This window comes from Numida meleagris, chromosome 3 (assembly GCF_002078875.1).
Source record: "Numida meleagris isolate 19003 breed g44 Domestic line chromosome 3, NumMel1.0, whole genome shotgun sequence".
Lineage (NCBI taxonomy): Eukaryota > Metazoa > Chordata > Aves > Galliformes > Numididae > Numida > Numida meleagris.
In genome coordinates this window covers 32,876,699-32,893,634 of record NC_034411.1, presented here as the reverse complement: position 1 = coordinate 32,893,634, position 16,936 = coordinate 32,876,699, and the positions used below count along the sequence as shown (strand labels likewise).

Genomic DNA, 16,936 nt, shown 5'->3' with positions numbered 1-16,936 from the left:
TAAAAAAGACTTTGCAATGATATGAGCTTCCAGAGAAACCTTAGCCTTGGGGTTTCCACAGAGGCCTCTTCTGTCCTCAGGTAATTTGGAAGTGTAAATGTATTACAATGCCACATATATCATTACTGAATTCATCTTTGTGAATTACGTGGTAGGTCCTTTTCCCTGCTCTCTTAAGTGGGAATAAAAAAGAAATTACTAAAAACTGAATCTCAGCTTTGAAAAGACTGGAGGGGTTTTTGTCAGAAGAAAAAATGTGGTTTGAAGAACTAATCATACCTACTTTCCTTTCCTCTTCATTTTAAACTTCTGTTCTCCATCTGGTAGAGCTATACAAGATCTTTAGCAGTGGAAAGAGAAGGGTCCTGCCAGGCTCAGCTGTTGGCCAAGCATGTGAGCTAAGAGGATCTGTAAAAGCACCTGCTCAACTCCATCTTGAGCTTAACCGCAGAGAACGGCATTTGGGCTTGGTGTCCCTTATTCACAGAGGGGAAATACAGAATATCTGCAAACTGACAGAGTGGAATCCCATCTGTATTTTCATATTCACAGTGCTACTTGAATTGAGGAAAAAATGTGAGTGTCAAATTAGAACTCTTTTATGAATGCCATAGGAGTAATGGAATATGAAATAATACTCCTCCACCACAGAGTTAACAGTGAATAAGCAATAATTAATGGATTGTTTTAATGTTTTACTACAGTCTTGATGACAGGTTGGGCCTGGAATAATGGAAAGCTATTTTAAGGCATTACTGAGCATGTGCTCATTTCCAGTGGTAAATTACCAAATGTGAAACCGGACATTGAAAATCTCCAGGGTAATGTGATAGAAGAGGGAAAGGGAAGGAGGGAAGCCCAAGGTGCCCAGCTTCTAACTTTCCTTCCCCAGCAGATAATGTTGCTCATGCTAGTAAGGAATTATTAACTGGAACAATGAGCCCCGAAAGGGAGGTGATTACTTCCATGTGTCATCTTTTCCTTTTGAAAGAACAAACTGGATCCCTAAAAAATAGCCTTCTGACTTTTCTCATTCTTCCATATCATTGTGTAAATATGAAAGGTAAGGAAAAGATGGATAATACTTGAGAGAAAATTTCCAAAGCACTGAGTGATTTGCAAAGTGAGATGCTGTGTCCTTGTAGCTTTTCTGCAGGATTTAAGTTATTAACACAAGAGTTCTGAAAATGTTTATGTTTGATACTTATCTTTTCTCAACTTAATCTATATCACTGGGAGAAATATTTAGAGCTGTATCTGTTTTTTGCTAAAAATCTGAGAGCTGATCAAAATCTTTGAGAACACAAATGACACTTGAGGCTCATGATCTTTTGTGGAGGGTAGAGAACCTAGAATACTGCATTAGCAAATAAATGAAAACTATCAAACTTAATTGTCAAAATAAACTTACTTTTGACTGGGAAAATCCTATTGTTTCTCCTTGTTTATACCAGTGTCTGGTGCTTGCCATTTCTTGTCCTTTTGTAGCCATGATAATCTCGGTAAGAACACCCAGAGATGCTCCCCCTTCCCTCTGTCACTTGTCAGCCAAAGCTGCTTTTCATTATCATCTGACAGTATGCATGGGTTACGTTAACCATTCAAACTGTTACAACTTTTGAGGTCAAGACTGGGAGAATGAAAAGATTTATAATGTTTAAATCATTACTTGTTCAAATGGGCCTCCGCTGTTTTTTGGATATTTGCATCTTCCACATCATCTTCTCATCCCAGGAGTGTACTAAAACTCAGACAAATAACCCAGTTGTTTCTCCTGCTAAATTATGACCATTTGGTCAAGTTACGCCATTCTCATTCCCTTACTGAGAACAGGTACACTTCATCACTAATCGATTTAAAACGTTGACCTGATTTTTTAATTCAGAATTCTGCTTTTTGCTTTTTGGCTTGCTTTTGTAGCAGGTAATGATATTTTATTTATTTCATTGCTTTTAATTAAAAATAATTCTAGAATGATTTTAGATACAGGGAATTCAACTCTAACCACAGAAGTATTTACAAGAACTGGATCTGTTATCCTTGTAAGGTTTATCTTTTTCAACACGATACACTAAAGAAAACTTATTTCAGAAGGGCAGGTATTTTTATGTAATAGATAAGAAATGTCATCATGTAGGTTTAATGATAAATACTGTCATGATTTTTTTTAAATTATTTTTAAAAGAAAGTCAGAAATGGAGCAATTACCTTTTAACTGCTTTACAGTTTTACTGAAATGGATCTTATGCTCATCTAGCTCTGGAGATTTTCCTTTGCTGGAATCTCAAATAAATAGGGAGCAGCAGCAGAATTTATTTTAAAAAAAAAAGAGAGAGAAAGAGGGAAAAAAGGATTTATAATTATGATATGAAAGCAAGGGACTCTAATTTGCTGTTGATGTCATTGAGATGAGCCCTGTTTATCTGGGAGTAATACATAATACTGTCAAAAATGTTTAATGGCGGCTTTAATTTCAGTTAGCTTGGCCAGTGCCCCCGGGGGCTCACTTTGTAAGCTGAGGAGATATTATTCTATCAGGTTTATGGCTATTTTCTCCAAAGAGTCTGCACCTTGTGCTTTTCATTAAGAATGTTGTTATCTTCAAAGTAACACATTAAGCTCCCCTCTTAGAGTAGCAATCTGTCCGTGTACATTCTGCTTGCTTTTATTTTTATGAAGACTTTCTAATGTAGTAAGATCAATTCTAAAATGCCTGTGCCTTCAATCTGTTCTTCGATATGAAGATCTGGCACAATTTTTAATTACTGCTTTTTCAACTTTTGATGAAATACTTCATGTTATTTCATCCTTTTTGTTCAGAATCCAGTCAGTTAATTTCTCAGGATAGGTTGAATTATTTTATTTCTTTTTTTTTTTTGTCAAAGGAACTGGATTTTGTTTTGTAGCAACATCCTCTTGCAAATCATGTCATCTAAAGTGACACTAGAGAAAAATTCTGGCATAAAGCACATGACATCATTGTAAACAAATAAGGAAATGTTCAGCGTATGTACATGGCTAGGATAAGTTCAAAAGTAGTGGTTTTACTACCTTTTCTTTTAATTTCTTTGTCTTAAATCCTATAAACACAACCCTTTTTTAGTTTTACAGTCAATACCTGTTTTTATTTTTAGATAACTGTTTTCTGGGTGCATTTTTTTAAACTTCTCTGCACTGTAGATCTGAGATTGAATTCAAACTAATCTTAGTAATTTGTTTTGAAAAAAAAATGCATCACATGTTACTCAATATGGGCAAGAGGGAGACAGCTCACCTAGAAGGGAATAACTTGATAGGCAAAAGCAGGAGAGGGGTTAACCGTAGGAGAATCACTTCCACAGAAAGAGATCTAAGAGGTTGACTAGGAGACTAAATAAGAGTCAATAATGTTACACTTGCGAGAAAGGCAAGAACTCTACTTGAATACATAAACAGGAACGTAGCATATAAAAACACTGAAATAATTCTTCACTACTCAGCACTGGTAAGGCTTCAGCAGGAGTGCTGCAGACAGCTTTGGGTACTGCTTTTTGAGAAGTAATTTAATTTAATGTTGAGAAGAATACACTACATATTAAAAAAAAGGAAAACAAGAAGAATGATTAATAGTTCAGAAACTGTGATGTAAAAGGAAAACCTGCGGTTATACCTTCTATACCCTTTAGGAGTGATGACACCACCAAATATCTTTGGTGATCTTTTTGATCCAGGGAACACAGTTCCCAGCACCTTACTCACCAGAGGTATAGAGTCTGTCTTGATGCATATGAATGGACCAGACAACTTCTCAACATTCATTCATCCTTGATATTCTTATAAACTATCAATTCTTACCCTAAATTCTCCATGTCTGATAACCTACTAGAAGAAAAGATAGACAACAGCAATCTGAAGCAAACCCAAGAAACTACAGGGGGAAGAGCTTCCACTGGGAGGAAGAAGCACTTGTTGGAGGGTTGCAGCTATGGACGGTGTAATGAGCCGTCACCACCTATCAGCTGCCCCATCACTGTCAGGTCTTCAGGGATTGAGTCAGATTATGTTGTTTTCCTCAGTTAAAGCAAGCAACCCATGTAATAAATATACTGACCAGGGCCACTTAAAATAAAACCCAGCAATATTTCTCAGTCTGTGTGAGGCCAAGTCAGACTGCTCTCCAGAGTTGTGTTTGCTCATGATCAGTCCTAATGAACAGTGTAGGTGAAAGATGAAAGAAAACATCCCATCAATACAAGCAAAATGTCACAATGGTTTATTTGAGGTTCATCATCAAGCCATCTTTCTGGGTGTGAATCCCCAGGTACTCTCTCTTCTAACAGTAACTGTAGTAAATATTCCTTACAGTAGTCCTTTGAGGAAAGCATTCCTGGTAGTTGTTATTGGAAAAATAACACATATCTATTAATGAGGCCTTTATCATGACATATAATTCAATTAACAAATAGCAAGAAAATTTTTTGTTGTTTTCTTTTGTTCTATTTCAGGAAGCTAGAGAGGTAAACAACTGCATTGCATGTAGTAAATGCACACACACACACACGCACACACACGTATACATGTATACATGCATATATATACACTTATCAAGCCTCTTTTGATATCTTGGTTTGGAAAAAAACTTTTAGCATTTTTTACTGCAGAAGTTTTCAAAGTTCCAATATTCTCACAGAGCAAGCTACATAGCAAGGTCCCCAGAACTTATTTTAAACCTTTCGGTAGAGGCTGTAAGACTCTCACAGATGGAAACTTTCCTCTGTTACAGAAGCTGTATTTCCTAGCTGACAAGTGGAGTGTCTCATCACCTGTGGAGTCAGCAGCTGGGGCAAGACTAATTAGCAAAGCTGAGAGGGTTGTTGTTTCTAAGGCTCCAAAGCTAAGAGAAAAAATACCCTCCTTCTTAGACCAGACTTCAAGAAGAACATAACTTCATTTATATGTCTCTCTATATATACATAAATACAAGTGTGCATGCACACACACACAAGGGCGTCACTTTCAGAGCGACCTACGTGTATATGACTAAGACTGAAGATTTACTCACCTATTCAAAGCTGATTGATACATATATATATATATGGAGCTGATATGGAGGAACAGCTGAGTGCAAGTGATAGTCAAGTACATCAAAGTTAGAGATGAGCTACAATATTTTTTTCAGGACAGTTCTCACATTTATTGACATAAACTCAGAGTTACTTATGCCAGAAAACCGCAAGTTCTTATGTGAGTTATGTATGACTACATCTATCAGCTTGACATACACTTTAATTTAGGAGCTGAGTTTTAACTCATGTTTCTTGAAACACAGGGCTGAATTTCACCATTTGCTAAAGAGATAGTTTATCTAAGGAAGGTGAAGAACTTCTCAGCCTTTTTCAGAACAGGTACAGATATATCTAGTAGGGAGATGTAACTGTGAAATTAATGCTTAGGATATCTGAATATGATCCGATGCAGCACAAGTGAGTCCTGATAGCAGCGGTGTAGCCACTGCTGGTGCTGCAGCAAATGCTCCTGGGGAGGGACAATGAGGCAGGCTGGGCTGGCAAGTGCAGTGTCTGCAAAGTGGACAAAGTGGTCTGCAAAGGGAGAAGTGAGAGGGATCCAGAAATGGAGAGTGCCTGTGGCCTGGGAGGAGTCACTGCAGACAGGAAGAGAGAGAAACCAAGGTGTTAAGAGGAAAGGCTTCTGAATGATGAAGTGACCCATTGTGGAGACATTATGTCCTGTTGTGGGGACTTCTAATTCAGCAACAAGTGGGCTGTTAGCCCTTGTTGGCTTGTCAGGAGTGTCTGAGGTGTCTTTGAAACCTGCAACCTGGTAGTGGTGGTTTCAGCTGAAGAGAAACTTGGAGAAGTTCCTGGGCTGTCCCAGTATGGTAATGGTAGGAGGCTGCTTCACAGTCACAGAAGCTAGAGCTTAGAATTCTATTCATCACCTCCACTTTTTGTTTAGTTGTTCTGGGTTTTCCTTTGTTTTGTTCCTGTGTACAGTTCTGGAGAAGAGAATGGTTCAGGCAAGCTGCCTTTTGGCCACCTGCTCATTGCTGCTTGCTTTGTTTTGCCCACTCCAGGCACTCCCAGGCAGTTCTCCACCTGGGCAGGTGTAATCCTAGAGGACTTCTTTTTCTCTTGTTGCCACAAAGGTCCTTCTGCTCTTTCACTGAGAAAACTAATTAGGAAGCAAATAGAACAGGAAAAATCAAACCCTGTGTGAGGGAGGAACTGTGCTCCTCACTTAGAACAGAATTTTTAGCTCATAAGGTCCAAGGGACATGCTGCTCTGTTAGGCTGTGAAATAGCTTCTCAAGGGAAGGAACAGAAAACTTATTGCATGAAATTTTTTTTTAAATTGAACTGAGTGGAGCACTTATATACCACTGGGAATTGTTTTGTGTGGGTGAAGGCATAAGTAAGATGAACTTTAAGGTTCTTTCTGTGACTCTCATAAGCAAAGGCACTTGGGAGGAAGCTTAGCAGTGGTGTACAAATACTGCATGTATGACAACTCACAGAGAATTCGGAAAGTAACCTTTCAACACAGGATAATACAATGCAAACGGAGGAAAGAGATGTATGCTTGCTATTCAGAAGGCCTTATTGCCTTGTAAAGTGATGCAGTCCTCAGAAATAGTCAAGGAGCCTCAAAGGGTTTAAAGCCAAATCTGATGAGTATCTAAGCTGGCTGCAGGGATGTCTGCCTGTGAGAGGAGCTTGTTCAGTGCAAAGGCATGGTTTGGAGTTACTCCTTTCTATCCTCCCAATCAGATGTTACTCAGTTAGTATTTGATGGTTTGTAATCTCGAGGGTTTTTTTAAATCTCAAAAAGTACACAAGAGGCATAGCTTTGCTTCTGTTAGCAGTGGCAGCTGCATGGAAGCATAGAATAGTTTAGATTGGAAAACTTTCAAGATCATCAAGTCCAACCATTATTCTACAATGTATTTTCCCTGATGTAATATATTGTTTCCAAAATACTTATCAAAGAAATTAAAACATACTACCTGACTTATATCATGTCAATCAGCAGTATGATTATAAACAAGAAGCCACAGTGTATCACGGTGAGGGAGAACTGAAGACAATACACTGCTCTAAATACCTGTGAAATGCCTGCTGTTTCCTTTGGGCCAGATTATTTGCTGCCATTTTTATTATCTCCAAGCTTCTCTTACTGCTGAATTTCTTTCACTTATCGTTGATCTGTACATTATGTCACCTTCAGCTCACAGAGTCAAATTCAGAAGTGCTGAAAAAGAAGAGGAGAGAAATCAGATATCAGTATACTGCCAAACACCTGAAAGAGTGGAACACAAAGAGGACTTTCTTTAAGACTCCTGGCCAGAAACCTTTACTTGCAGACATATCTAGTTGTAAATATAACTTGCAATGTATGTGATCCTTCTACAAGCTTTACTCTCTGTATCATTAGCTAAAATGAACGTAGAGAATCAGAATATTTTTTTCTGTTCGGAAACAGCATGGAAAAGGAGCAGGAAACCCTCCTCACGCTACCAGCACTCCCTGGACAGATGCAATTGTAGGCCCTACTACATGGGGCATCTCCTACATGGAGAACCTCATGGACTGCATTCTGCTGGTGCCCCTACCTGCAGGAGTCATTTTATAAAGCAGTTTTATAATCTGTATTTTTTCCTTATCTGGAAACCACCTAAGTTAATAACCTTGTTGGATTTAGTAAATTTTTAATCAAATTACCATGTTCTCTGTGAGAAAATCTACTGCTTCCCCATAGAACTAGGCCAGTGCCAACATAGTGAATGGTGGTAAAAGATTTCTGTGATATTAACACATCATTGTTTATGAGATTGTCACGACAAAAAAAAAAAAGAGTAAAGAATTAATTCACAAAATAACTTGCAGTGCAAATCTCACTTCCACAGCATGTCTGCTGAATTATCTGTTATAAATTAGCTCATTTTAAAATTGGTGAAGTATGCAGAATGCTGCATTCCCTGTGGACCCAGAGCTCTACACTTTCTGTCTCAAAAGGGATAAAAAAGTAATTAATGAAGATCATCCTTTCCCAGACAAGTGCTGTAGACTGTTCAACTACTCATTTACAGTTTAATCCCAGGGTCTCCATTGTGATAGGTTTATAGGTGCTAACAGGTGACTAATAAAACAGTTATAATAAATTCTTTACTTTTGGAAAACTAGAAAACAATTTCAATTGTATGATGTAGTTGAGACGATTATTTTCTTAACATGTAAAGTTGAGTGATAAGTAATAGTGTACTGTATCACCAGCAGTTACCTTTGAAACTTTCCACAGCTATGGAAACAGATTTTGTAATGCTTCTTTGAGAATTACTTTTTAAAGTTTAAGCATCAGATAAAGTGTAGAATGGGATAAAGAATCATACCTAAAATGACAGGCTGTAACCAATCTAATTGCACATTTGCTTTTAGAAACAGTTAATGAGGACAACCAATGCTATGAGACTTAGTTTTTCATAATGAAGTCAGTGCTATCTGAAAACAATAGATTTTTTTCCCACTCCTCCTGTGTGGCTTTTTTGCTATTGCTCTCTGCAGGGAAAGCGGTAAATTCTGTTTGGTGTTGAAGACTCAGTTCATGTTCAAAGGATCACATTTTCTTTTGGTGTAAATGGGCGAACTGACAACAGTTTAGCATTGCTCATCTAAACCATCTGGGATTCTGTTTTTTGTTGTGGCCTCTTTCCACCTTTTCCATCCATTTCAAACAGTGCTGCTGAAAAAGCAGTGAGGTCTAGATTTGCAAACCTATTTTGGTGCCCACCTTTCTTTGAAATCAGTGTGATTTACACTCCAAACTGCCTTTGAGCAGCCAAGGTTGAAGGATACAGTAACGTGGAGGTGCACATAAAGTGAAACGATTCTTATTTAAATTTTAATGTGGTTGCTTTCAGTCCTTTAGGAAAAAGAAAGCAAAGGAAAGCATTTCAGAAGTCTTGAAAAACACTTTATTTCTTGTGGATCCTTCCTCTCTGATACTTTTAATACCAGTGAATTGTTGTACAAAGAGCTCCCAGGTGATCCCCTGTCATTTCTGGCTCTGAGTCTGGGAGCATGTGTATGTCAATACCACAAGCTTGCTTTGCCTGAGCTGTAATATCTACCCTTTGTGGTTCACTGAAATGCTGTGTGCTGTGGTGATGATAACATACAAGTCAGTGGAATTCAGCAGGGATCATCTCAGGTAGAAAAAAAGAGATCAGAACAGTGCCCACTTAGCTTACATTTCAAATGAAAAAGTTAGATTCATGATGCGCTCAGGTTGCTATTTTACACAGATTTCCAGTACCTCCAATTCTCCACTTTGAGGTAAAGTGTTGCATTAAGAGAGGATGAAATACAGAAGGAAATGAAAATCATAAAAGTATTATATAAGTGCTTATTATTACTCACCTACAGAGATAAGTGAAATGCATCACGTATTGCCAACAAAAATAGCATTAGTATTTTTTGGAAGATTATTTCTACCTGGATGTGATGGGAAATTTATATACTGCATGTAAATATATATATATAATTTTTGTATATTGTAGTGTATGCTGCAAATCTTGGGAAATTATCACACAAGGTATGGTTTAAAAGGTACCATGCAGGTCACACTATTGGAACTGACAGGACTCCATACCAGATGATACCTCGTAAAACAAATGAAGCAAAAATGTACCAGCGCTTGTTATATTTTCTTAGTCATTGAGAGCATGTTGCAGCTTTTAGACTATCGCTTGGAGTCCATCCAAACCATGTGCACCCATTTAGCCTGAAGCAGGGCAAAAACACTGTGGGGTCAGAGTCATTCTTTGTGAAAACAGGCTGTCCCTTTGACCTCCTAATTAAGTCACCTATCAATTTCAGGAGTTTGTAGCTGGTATTGTTGGGGTTTTTGCATGAACTGAATAAAGGATGTAGAAAGGGTAAAGACACTTCTGTGAAAGCTGCATGTAGAGCACTGATGCAGTATGGCCATGGTGGACCTCCTGACAGACACCAGCTAAAAACCTGAGTAAAATCTCTGAAAACCATCAGCTGGCTGTAATGCCCAGACGCAAAATTTGAATCACCTCATAAACGTCACATTTAAACAAAATCCTTTCTATGAAAATTATGCATTACTGAAGATCTCTTGAATGAAATTTTCCCAGTTTTTTTAAAGGAATTCTGCCTGCTGATAATGGCATTTGACTTTCTCTCTATAAATTGTCAGAGGGCAGTGGGCTAAAGATGGTGAATGGGACACTGATACGAACCACTCAGCAGAAGATGGTGAAATATCACTCCTCAGTGTTTGAGACATCATTTTAAACAGACAGGTACTGGAACACTCCTTTCACAAATTCACTTAGGATTGTAGGCAATGTGGATGAATTATATCTGTGTTTTCTTTTTCTTAAAAAAATAAAAAGTCCTGCCACTTACAGTAAAACACATTTGTGCCAGTTATCTTGAGAACTAAACTTACAATGTTGTAATAATCAATTCCGCAGTTATCTCAAAATGTGTGAGTAGATGCTGTAAGCTGAATGCATTTCATATTCATTTTGAAATCATGAAAATGGAAAAAAAAAGACATTTTTTGTTCTCCTGATCCACTCAGGACTATGCCACTCAATTTCCTTGTTCATACTGCCTCATAATGTTAAAGGCAGAGAATCATGAGTACCAGCTAATACTGCAAGCTTAACCGGCAGAGAGATTCTACGGTTTCTTTTATATAAGAAATTCCTTGACCCTACATTTTTAATTGAGACATATAAAACACAATTAGAAATATACTGAAATACAAAGATACTAATGATGCAAAATATGTTACCCAAGAGATTCATTATGATGTCTTCATATTTCTCTTTGTTGACAACTTCACTGTTATAGGATGTCCATAACAGGCTCTGTTCTACTCTTCATTGTTGCACGTCCTTAATACCTCTACCCATGTCTTTTGCCAGCAGTAATTTCCAGATGCCACCCCCCCCATGGATAGAATATACTGCAGTGTGAGGAATATGTATGTTAGCAGACTACCTTGGGTCTGGTGCATGCAGGAAGAAAACTGGCAAAGAGTTAACTAGGGAATTACACATTTCTGTCATTTAAAGGCAGCTGCTCAGAGTGTATTCTCTGTGTCTCTGCCTTGCTAAAATAAGGCATTTGCTCCTGTAGTAATTTAGCCTCAAATTAGAAGGATTACTACATATCCTTACTTGTGTTCCTCTTCAGTGAAACGTTATAACCATCTACCTAAATTGATTTTGAATTGGTCTGCATAAGGCCACTGAAAGACAATCCTGGTTAAGCTGGTTTATCCCCTGCTTAGTCAATTTAGTGTAATTTTGTAATCTCCTGATGCAAGCTGAGAAAGTTTTAATCAAAGATTAAACTGGGCTAAGTGAAAATATAAGGAGAGGTTTGTAGCATCTGACCTGGAACAATCTAAAATCAGATATCTTCTTGAATCCAGCGCTGAGGCACAGAGCCTCTGAAGCTGTAATACACAGGCAATCACAGAGCCAGTTTAAAGACATCTATGGAGACGTGTACTATTTCTTTAAAAGTTGAGAAAACAGGCAGCAGGAGCCCTGGGGAAGACATGGTAGTAAATTAAGTGAGGGAAGAGAGGCTTTAGGGCTAATAACTGTTTTCTGTACACTAATAATGGTCTTCGAGAGTGCTAGGAGAGATGCTTTCGGTGATTTTTTACAGCTGCTGCAGGAGAGCATTCATCCTGAAACTGCAAAGTGTCTTGTTTGAACTGAGTCCTGAGCATCAGCTTGACATTGTTTTCAGCCTTTGGTTTATGAATATGAAGGCCAAAGGCTTCCTTAAACAAATAGTTTTTTAAAAGGGTAAGCCTAATTCTTTCTTAGTCAGAGACGTCAGTGCCTGTATCTAAAAGTAACCACTTTGAGACAGCACACCAGCCCTAAGCTTCAGCTTCTACATTTAACTTTCCTGTGGAATAGATTTAGAGGCGGGAGCCTTACCAGTTTCTCAGAGTAGGAGCAGCCTGGGGACTTCCTTAGATTGAACTCAGTGACACTTGCTTATGGTGCTGGGGTAGGGTTGCAGGGCCACTCGTGAGCCAAGCTGAAAAACATCAGAAAAATGGTGTTTTGTAACAAGTAACAAAGATGAATGCATTTATTTTTAAAAATAAAAATGGTAGGCTTTCATTTTTACCTAAAACTTTTGTCATGAGTTGTCAGCTGTCACGGATGGTGTCTGAAGGAGTCCTTTTTGTATCCTGTGCAATTAAATGCTAAAAAACCAGGCTTTGTATGCTGTGTCACTTAAGACTGAAGCTGAAGAGGGCCTGAAAAGTATGGGTTGGCTTAAAACCTGTGTGGAACATGGTTACAAGAATGAGTACATCTAAATCTCTCAAAACTTTGCAGTCCACACTTTTGGTTTTTCTTTGTTTTAAATCTTCATACAAGAATATCTGTAAGCATCAGTTGGAGTGCTCTTTGGTCCTTCATCTTAGATTTATTTTTTTCCACTGGCTGCTTCTAAGTACATCATGCTCAGCACCATTCTGTTTTTAGGAGTAGCACTTCATTTATTTGGTTTTTAAAAAACAATACTCTGGTATTTTTCCATGAAGTTATTGGGATGGCTGGTAGTATTTCTTTGCAGGTCACAGGAAATCTCATTCCACATAACGTAAATAGCATTTGCCAGACTGGAAGACGAACTTTAACCTCCTTTTGTGGTCAACAGATAGGCACATTCAATGACAGATATTGGCCTACAGCTTCTACAGGGCTGGCCATAGTACAGTTTAGATAAGTCTCTGTGACTAGCATGAAAACTCTGTGCCCCAAGGGCATACACATCAAGAGTTTAGAGAAGAAAAGTTGTGCTGAAGAGGCCATACTGTATCCAGGAGCCTCTCCTCAGGCACACATCAAGGTTTGACAGCAAGCTTCCAGGGACCCTTTGGGAGGACGCTAACAGAAAAAAAGACCAGAAAGTGCAGACACTTTACTTTGGGATGGGTAGGTCACAATATCATGATGGCGTAAGCAGAGATGGGAAGTAAAACAAGTCCCGGTCTCCCTACATAATCAGCACAATTACTTTTCAGAAAGACAGATTCAGGGTATAGGATGATGAGGTTCTTTCCACTGTTATTTTCTTGTTTGCAGAAGACGTTGCACCTATGAATATGTTCTCTGTGGGGTTGCTTATATGCACTGCAGTTTCAAAAAAAAAAAAAAAAAAACAATGAAGAGATAATTCAGTAGATTTTTCCCTCGCAATTTGTTTCCCGGTATTCACAGTTGTGCAAAACATCTCAGCATGTATTTTTTCATTTGCAGTAGGAACATCTTTGCGTTTTTGTAACATCTTGTACTTCTCGTCTTGTTCTAAATAGCATCATTCTGTCAACAGTGGTCTTGCATATTCAGCTCCCTCTAAGATCTCACACTTTCTTTACTCCTGCCAATTGTCTTTCCATTTTAGCAGGGCAATCTTCCCTTAAAGCTTCAATATAGACTCACAGAACACTCACTCATCTTCATTCCTCCAGATACACTGCAGTCTCCCTCTCTTTCTTCTGAAACTCATCAGACATTTAAAATATCATGTCAAACAGAAAGCTTGATTGATATAGTTGTTTTGGTTTTCATCCCCAGGACCTTACTCTGACAAATGCTACTAACAGTCTCTGTCCCCAAATCATTCTTCTGTCCCTGGCCCGGGGCTTCTCTTCAGCACCTTTCACCTGTTTGGACTGTTCTGTTCAGCTCTTGATGACCTCTCTCATTGCTGTAGTGCTCTGTGTTTATGAGTTTCAAGCTAAGAACATGATTACTGCAATTATTTAATTACTGGAACCTAAAACTTGTGCCATAAGTTCCTTTCCTGTTCATATAAAGTCTTATTTGTCCAACATATTTCTTACCAGCCAAGTAGTTATGCTGACAAATCTCCCTCTCTTCTGTTTTTTGTACCTTCCCTTTACAGAAGAATCCTAGATTTTTCTTCTAGCACTCAAGACATTTTAAACGTCTGTTTCTTGCTGCTTAGATTCTGTTACCTTCTTGCATGTACTTTCATTCTGACCTATTCTGCCAGTGTGTCAAACTTTGAGTGCTTATTCGGTGCTTGACTTGTGTTGCTGTCTTCAAGCTCTTTTGCAACAATACATTGTGCATATTGTCATTACTCTGGATTAATTCCTAAGGCTGCTACAACCTCATCTTTCAAATCCTGACTAAAAATAATTCCAATTATATCAACACCATTAACTGATTTCCTAATGAAAGCTGTGTCAAGAATCCCAATCCCTGCACATATAAATCAGATTTTCAACATTCAGAAAATGTATATCCACAGAGTAACCCCTCCAAGTACATGAATGCTTTGCTGTTATCTTTGTCTTTTGTTGTTCTTTAATGCTTAGTGAACTTTCTGTTTAGATAAAATCAAGTTAGGAGAGGGGTAAATCCTCAGAACAGTTGCAAAGCTGTTACATCCTGCAATCCAACAGAATCTATTTTTTTCCTACATCTTCTTATAAAATAATTTAAACTTTCTATCTTTTGAGAGCACAAGCATATATGAATATGTTTCAACTCCAACCCACCATTTAGATGTACATTAAGTAACTAATTTAACAATTAACCTTAAAAATGTTAGGAAATGCCTTTAAATTGATACCTCTTCCCCCCCCACCCGGAAAGAAATTCAGCCAAACTACAATGTTGGCTGTAAGCCCACTTAAGTTAATCCTATTAAAAGTTCCAGGGAAATGAATGGAACATCTCTGTAACTTAAAGATATTTATTCTCTGTTTCTCCGAAATTCGAAAAATAATTTAAAGCAGAAGGAATACATATAAAATAAGGGAAGCAGCCATTGGGATTACACAAATTAAATTAATTTAAGATAGGGTCACAGCTTCTGAAAATTTACTTATTAATTAATCCAGCTATCATACAGAAAGCTTTGACACAATACTTAAATAATTACAGTATTATATTGTTTCATCCACAACAAAATAACTTATGAAGAGTCTATTGAAAGATAGTGATAGGGCCTTTCCTACCCATACAATAGTACTCAAAAAAGAATATAAATCCTAAACAAAAATACCTAAAAGAAAGTAAATAAATCAAGCAGAATCAATAAAGTGAACCAAATGCCAGAGAACATAGCCTTGAGGCAAAATCTTTACCCTTACCTGAAAAATAAGTCAAGTTTTCAACATTTTTAGTAATGGCTTTGGGTGCTCAATGCAGCCCTGCAAGATCACTTCTCACCAAAATTTCTCTTTAAGGATGCACAACAGGTTTTTTAATTTGCTACCTTTTATCTTTCATCTAAGGATATTTTCTTGATTGAGAACCTCTCAGAGTTCAGTAGGGATTTGAAGAGCACCTCAGCTGAGTGACTTGGCTTGTGAGATGAAACATCCCTACACAGACTGAGTGGCCATCTGAGGACCGTGGGCTGGATGCAGCTGCTAGCCCAGAATTTGTGCTGCTCGCATCATATTACCAGCTGGACTGACCTAGAAGACTCTATATGAGAAGTTGAGCTAATAAAGCACCTGTGATGAAGCTCACTGGAAGCATGCCCAGCCCAGTTGTGTCCTGAAGTAGTAGAGGCTCTGCTGAAGTCATTTTCACATCTTGCCTGCAAGGTGTCCCCATAGCTCTTCCTCCCTGCGATTCCTCAGGAAAGCCTGCACCTGTGGGGAGACAAGGAAGAAAGGGCAGTTTGAGAATGAAGTTCACAGGAAACTGGTTAGCCTAAATCAGTGTTGAAGGGCTCAAACAATGGTTGATACAGGTCACAAACCAGGAAATCTTGTTGATGAACTATCCTGATTTTCATCACAGAGCTTCTCCATAGTGAGCTTTAGCACAGATAGGTATTTGTGCTTGTTTTTCTTGCTCACGTCAATGAAATTCACTGTTCATAAAGCACCACCATCTGTAATGGATTTCAAGGTATGGATGTGACTTTAGCTTCCAGTCATCCTGCAGTAATTTCTTGATTTAAGCTTACAGCTGTTCCTCCAAATAAAATGGCACACAGTACCACTCAAGAATGCTGGACTGTTTTCTAGAAATGACTTTTTTTGATGGCATCCAAGTCAGTACACAAAAACACTGACTTCCCATATTAATAAAGATTTTGTGTTGTGAAGACATCATCAGTAGAACTTAAGTAGCTCTACTGTTTTACATCATTTATCAGTGACCTAGATAGTGGGATTGAGTGTACCCTCAGCAAGTTTGCTGAGGACACCAAGCTGAGCAGCACAGTTAATACAATAGAAGAAAAGGATGCCATCCAAACATGTCTGGAAAAGCTTGAAAAGTGGGCCCACAAGAACAAGTGTAAGGCAGAGAGAAGAACTCATTGAGAACAGCCCTGCAGAAGACTTGTAGCAGCCCTGCCCACAGCCAGGGCGTTGGAATTAGATGACCTTTAATGCCCCTTCCAATCCAAACTGGCTCCACAAAGTGCTTGGGGTGTACAAGACATCCACTGATTTCACTGGAGACACAGACATAGCAAAAGTTAATTATGTATGTAAGTGCATGCTTTGTTGGACGAGGGCCTGTATCTCTTCATATAAAAATAAATATATGTATTTTTAAATTTCAACAGTACATGAAGTAAATAAATATTGTCATGGTAGCCATAAGAAGTTTACATGGTAGAAAGAGGAATGGTGAAAGATATTTTAAAAAAATCAGTTTTTCTAAGACCAAATATAGTAGGTGTTTTTAGTTTTTTTTCCTTCAAAAGAAATCCTCTGTGTAGTATTATCCAAACTATTTACATATCTCAATATATTTTTTCAGAGAAACATGTTATGAGAAAATTAATATTTCCTTGAGAATCAAATATCTAGAGGATCAGACATTTCCAACTTCAGTAATAAGAGTGTAGAGCTAACATGA

At 38.0% G+C, this 16,936-nt stretch overlaps 1 long non-coding RNA gene across 1 annotated transcript; it reads right to left on the bottom strand.

Annotated features, from left to right (window-relative positions):
* LOC110396926 lies at positions 7,055–15,709 on the bottom strand. Its single transcript, XR_002437369.1, has 3 exons — positions 15,571–15,709; positions 11,996–12,098; positions 7,055–7,248 (listed from the first exon to the last, which is right to left on the bottom strand). It is a non-coding gene; the product is annotated as an uncharacterized LOC110396926 (long non-coding RNA).